General features: G+C 39.6%; 1 pseudogene; it reads right to left on the reverse strand.

The window, feature by feature from the left end:
• Positions 1-2,571: 2,571 nt before the first annotated feature.
• On the reverse strand, positions 2,572-4,225 carry LOC114083639 (sorting nexin-21 pseudogene; annotated as a pseudogene).
• Positions 4,226-6,567: the final 2,342 nt, after the last annotated feature.

The following is a 6,567-nucleotide window of genomic DNA, read 5'->3' on the forward strand; positions in this document are numbered from 1 at the left end:
CTGATGTCTGGAAGGGTACTACATACCAGGAGCATATGCATTCTAGGAAAAATCAGAGACAAAGTATCCTGTGGCTGATTGGTGAAATACCAATCCTCCCGCTCTGAATCCTCCCGCTCTGCCTGTTGGCCAGATAGTAGAAGAGTCTATCCTCAGCTCTATGAAAGGACATACAAGTACCTGGGGTATAAAGAAGAATCACAAAACTAAGGTTGTTTTGACAACAACCCAGTGTATTAAACTAGAAATAATTTCCCATAAATTAGTTACATTAAAAATTTCAGCATCATATGAATCCAAATTCTGAAAATAAAGTAAAATTCTTCCTTTTTTCTTTATGTAATTTTTATGCATTTTTTGAATACATCAAAGAAATTACTGTCCATTTTGGTTGAAAAAGAAATGATATTTTATGAGGATTCATTTATAAATATTCTTGCTAGGAATGGATTGATTGCACTTGCTCTGAGCAGCTGACATAAAACCATATCATAGCCCTAAATCCAGTTTTTCCTTCCATGAAGAGACTGTGACCACAAAGACACAGCCCTGAGGAAAATCATATGCTTCATTAGAAACAAGAGCCTTCCCAGATGGAGCTCCTGAGACAGGAGTGTGTTCTCCAGGAACATGCCCACATTTAGCAGGGAACTGTTCCTGGTTTTCTCAAAGTGGAAGGAAGGAGGCAGGGAGATGGGCAGGAAGCAACAGACAGAAGTACATCTATATCACAAAACAATGCAAGAAAATTTATATGGCAGTTTTAGAATGTCCTAGTTGATTATTTGAAACACCAAATACCTACATCTTGGCAATGGCATTTTGTTTGTTTGTTTGTTTTTCTATTTTATTATAAACTAGGGAGTCCCTAGCTTAATAGAAGGGAGTCTAGCTTTGTAATTTTTTTATGTTGCTTTAATTATCCTCAGTCAAAATGCTCAAATTACCAAACATTCATTCTAAGATAATAAAAATGAAAACAAATTCTCATGCAATCTTTGTCTTGTCCTCAAAATTCAAGTTGTTATAAATTTATGGACAAATATGATAGTAAAGTTGTTAAATTCTTGTATTTAAAGTGATATGGTCATTTAGAAAAAAAATATACCTCTACATAAATGATCACCTGAACTCTTTCAGGACTTTTCTACATTTTAAAAACTTTGTGTAGCAATTTTCCAATATTTCAACAATAATATAAGAGAGAAGGAATTATATAATTTTCCCTCTATTTTCACTGGAGAAAACTGAGGTATTGCAGGGCAAAATTTGTCTAAAGTTTATTCAAAATAGATTATTTGTTCACACAATAAATATGTTGCTCTATGAGGTAGCATTTGGAAGCAATATTTATAGAATAAAACTATGATTTTTAAAATTAATGTTTGTTATGCTTTAGATCTGAGGTGATTCCCAAAAGTGCATGTGTGAGGCAATGCAAGGATGTTCACAGGTGAAATGATTACAGTATGAGGATTATAACCTAAAAAGTGGATTAATCCACCGATATGGATTAATTAGGTGGTAACTACAGGCAGCAGTTAGGGTGTGGCTGAAGGAAGTAAGTTACTGGGGCCATAACTTTGGGGTTTATATTTTATCCCTGGGAAGAGAAATATGCTTTCTCTCTCTCTCCTACTTGCTGTCAAGTCTTGAGCTGCTTTCCTCTGCTATGCCTTCCACCACCATGATGCTCTGCCTCACCTTGGGCCCAGAGCTATGGAGTCGGCTAATCATGGACTGAACCTCTAAAACTATGATCCAAAATAAATATTTACTACTCTAAGTAGTTGTTGTCAGGTACTTTGGTCACAGTGACAAAAAAAAAAAAAAAAAAAAGAAAGAAAAAGAAAAGCTAAAACAATATTATTTTTAATTGACAAATAATAATTGTATACATTTAAAAGGTACATATCTATAATGTGGAATGATTAAATCAACATGATTATAATCATATAATTAACAGTTAATTTAGCATTTACTAGATACACACACATACATATGTGTGTGTGTGTGTGTGTGTGTATATATATATATATATATATATATATATATACACACACACACACATACACAAATATACATATGCACCTTTGAAATGTGTTTGGGTTTCTATTGTAGCATAATTAACAGAATTCTTTTTTTTTTTTTTTTTTTTTTTTTCCTGGAGTGGCTGGTCTTTAATTTCCTTGGGCCAGAACTACAGCCCTTCCTCTGGCTCTCAACTGCAAGACTTCAGTCAGGCTGACTTGCTGGCTTAGAGGCCCATGGAAAAGGACACATTCATCCTGACCTGGACCATGGCCCCTGGCTGTGAATAAGCTAGAGGGGCTGTGTCAGACTTCCTCCTTGTACCATTCCCTGGGTACCAACCCCCAGCCAAAGCTTGTCCTCAGCCCAAGTCAACAACAAAATTTCTTCTGTCTACTGCAAATTCTCTGTGGAATTTCTGGGGGCTCTCAATACCCCTGCGGCTTTCTAGCTGCTTTCCATGTCCTCCTCTTCAGTCCCCTGCTCCCCAAATCCTGGGGCAGCCCTTCACCCCACAGTGGATTTAAGATTAGGTGAGGGTTAGCCTAGCACCTCCTTGATGAGCAATACTTTGAGACTGGGAGTGGCATAGGGGTAAGGCCTGCTTCCTGCAGGTCCTGGAGCAGGGACTCTGAGTGGCGTTTGTCCAGACTTAGGTGCCAGGGGAGCCAGGCATGAGCCTCTAGGAAGGGTGCCAGGAAAGAATGGGGGCTCTTTTCTCCCAACAGCTGCAGGGTCTTCTCACAGCAGGCCTAGGCCTCCACAGGGTCCTCCAGCTCCTGGTGGCACACAGCCAGCCAGGCTAGGGTCAGCAGAGGACAGTCTGGGCCCAAGTGGGGCATCCAGCTGGGTCTGCAGCTGTCAGGCATTGGCCCAGAGTGCCAGGGCCTCACGATAGAAGCCGGAACAGGTGAGGCTCTGTGCCCTCTACAGCTCTGGCAGCACAAAGAAGTCCTGCAGGTCTGGGACATGGCGTAGCTCCGGCACGGCTTGCAGGTGGCCCAAACAAATGTCCAAAGGCTCTGCTAAGGCCGGCAATCATTTCTTCGGTAAAATTCTGGTGCAGGCCTATAAGGGGGGAAGGAGATGGCAGCCATTGGGCCCCAAAACTGCAGCTGCAGGTTTCGATGCAGCTGCTCAAAGTCTGAGAAGCGGCAAGAGATCTGGGCTGGCTGGCGATCTGGTAGCCCTGGACACATCATGGCGAGGGTGTAGAATTGGAGCGCGGGTCCTTGACAACATTGGCGCTGGTCACCTAAAAGAGCACCCGCCAGAGTGTTTTGAGATTTCTTCCAGAAATCCTGTAGCTGCCGGGCCAGGAATTGACTGCCTCGCTGCCCATCAGGTGAGGGACTCCGCTCTGTCTTCTCGCGTTGTCTGTCCAGGGAGACAGTAGGGCCAGCCTCCTTGTTGTGCTCAGCGCTGGTGAAGCTGAGGGTGCTGCTGAGACAGGAGGACAGGTCCTAGGCGGTGGCATCCTCCAGCTCGGAGGTCTCTGGGAACTGCTCGGCCTCTGGGCCCACTGCCACCTCACCTTCGCTTTCCAGGGTGTGAAGCAGCTGGTGCAGGAGCTGAGGCCACGGCACCCTAGGGGGAGCAGACAACACTAGGTCCAGGGCCGGGATGGGAGAAGGACCTCTGCCAACAGAATTTTTGACAGTTAACAAAATTTTAGTAATTCATGTGAACAAATTTGTGAACAAAAACTTTTTTCAATTTCATGCTTGATTGCCTTTTAACAATTTGAATATGGAATTTGAGAATTTTATAGAATCCAGTAACTTTTGCATTTAAACTAACAGATTTTTGCCCTTTGAAATTGGTATATCAAATTTATGCAATCAAGATAATCTCCAGCTGGTTTTGCTACAGATAGTTAAAATCTTTAAAACTGAGTATTAAGGGCAAAATCATTAATAATAAGAGTCAACAGCCATTCATCCCAGTTGTGACTCCCAAGCACTCCCTTGATTGGGATTTGGGGTTTTGCATTGTGTCTTCTTACTGCCCCACTCTGTCCAGTACTAGTGCCAACCTCAACCACAGAGCACACTGTAGACACCAAGACTAACCTTGTGCAAACTGCAATATCATGTCGCAGGGAGCTGTTCCCCTGCCTAGTCCAGGAGTTCATCACTGCACAGATATGGGGGTTGATGACCCAAATCTGTCCATTTTCTTCTTTGGAGTTCATGGTCTGACTTCCTTGAGTACTTTAGTACAAAAATACCCTCCACTGGTATCCTAAGTGCTCTGGTTTGGTGGGGCTCAGAGTAAGTTTCAGTTAGGAAGTCAAAATTTCAGTTGAGGAGGTGAGGAATTGTTAGTTTTTAAAATGTTCCAGGTGACTTATATTCATTTCCAAGTTTGAAGACTATTGCTTTACCTTCAGGGTTCCCAGATTCCTGCTGGGATCCTGGGATTGGCTAAACAGGTACAGTCTCACTACCCTTCAGCCCTTTAACCAGAAGGTCTCTTGAATTCTGACTCCTTTATGGGCAAGTGTTTCAGCATGTAGAAAAGACTTTCCTGGCTGTGTGCATCAGAGAAACCATTGTGATGCCTGTTTCTTTGAATTTTACTGCATGGAATTGTACAATTTTGACAATTCTACAGACATTATTTTCTTCTAATGCAGATATGTCCTCAACTTCTAATTTGTGGATTCCTTCTGAGACATTTCTGAATGTGGTGGCTTGTTGAATTTTACTAGCATGCTTATTTAAGCAGGGATAGGAGTGTCTTCAGAAATGAGTTCTACAAGGGGGAGCTTCTCCTGGTAGTTGGAGAGAAACCCTTTTCTCAGTCTGCTTTTCTGCCTCCTCTTATCACTTATCCTCATACACCCACCTGGAAAATTAAGACCCCTTTGTTGTCTTCTTACAATGAATTCTGTTCTTTAAATGCTTTGAATTCAATATATGTCACAGTTGATATAACTTAGATACAGAGGTTTTAAAATATGTATGAAAAAACTCTCCAACTAAAGTCCTGATCAGTTTAATCCAGGAAGAATTTATTCAATACCTACTGTTTATCAAGAAATATTATAAAAGCCAAGGAAATAAAGTTACATACTGGTTCTTTACAAAAATATGCTGATCCTATAAAATGTAGCTGGCAATTCATTTAAGTGATATTGGTTTTAATTTTAGAACTATACTGCTCATTTAGGATCTTCCTTCTGGCAGCCTAACCTATGAACCTTGCCTGAATGTTGGCTGGCTGGATTCATCTACTTGCCTGCATAACAAATAGGCTAAAAAAGATGGAAAAAAAGAAAAATGTATTTTATGCAGTTTGATCAAACTGGGAAGAATCCACAAACAGTGGAGCCTATCTTCTTCCTCTTAGTGTTAATAGTTCCACGTGATAACACTTTTGCTGAATAGAAGTTTTCAGTGGACAGGTGAGAATAAAAATTGGGATGATTAAAATTTGCCTTTCAAGCAGGCTGAAAATCTTTTCTTCATAAGGTACTGAACAGGACAGTCAGTGAGAAGACAGCAACAATTCTTCCTCCAGAATTTTGATTTTTCTAGAGGTTCTGTAGAATCACATGATTTTAATTATTTTAGAATCAGGAAGCAATATACTTGATTCTTTCTGTTGCTAGGCCAAATAGGCTCTTAGACATGTAACTGGAAAAACAAATTAAAAAAAAAAAAAAAAAAACTTCAGCTGGTTACAATTTTGAGTTCTTCCCCAGTACATTCTTTTAAACCATAGCCTTTTTCCTTTGCTTGGTCTTTTTTTTTTTTTTTTTTTTTTTTTTTATTGTGCATGGTACTGGAAATGGAACTCAGGGCCTTCAACATGCTAGGCAATTGCCCTATCACTGAGCTACATTCACAGAGCTTTTTAAAAATATTTATTTATTTTTTAGTTGTGGTTGGATATAATACCTTTACAAATTTATTTTTGTGGGGTGCTGAGGATAGAACCCAGAGCCTTGCATGTGCTAAACAAATGCTCTAACGCTGTGCCACAAGCCCAGCCCCAGTGCTTTAACTTTTATTTCTAACTGAATTCACAGCATTTGGAATAAAATCTTAAATAAATCTTTAAAAACAGATTTTGTGTTTTTCCCAGGTTTTCCTGGAAGTTCAAACCCAGATATTTCACAGGAAGTTTTTTTTTTTTTTTTTAACAAAAAAAACAAGTATGTATTCAGCTAAATGTTTTCAGTCATTTGGACTTCACATACTCTAATTTTTTTTCTCAAAAAATATGTAAGGCACATCACAAATGCTACGATCTTAAAAAGGAAACACTACTGTGTGAATCTACTCCACTAAAGGGAACTTGAGACATCATTAATTATAAAATCAATTATTGTTTTAAGTTCATACCAAATGCAATTTAATAAGAGTTTCAATTGATGGGCACTAACTTGCTATCTTGCAACTCTTAAATGGAAACTGTTCTTGTAGGGTTACCACATTATTTATAATTAAAAGTGAATTCTTAAGCATTGAGAAATAATTTTACAGGCAACATTAGAATCCAGATAAATGTATGACATATCTGAGTTAA

This window comes from Marmota flaviventris, chromosome 16 (genome assembly GCF_047511675.1).
Source record: "Marmota flaviventris isolate mMarFla1 chromosome 16, mMarFla1.hap1, whole genome shotgun sequence".
NCBI lineage: Eukaryota > Metazoa > Chordata > Mammalia > Rodentia > Sciuridae > Marmota > Marmota flaviventris.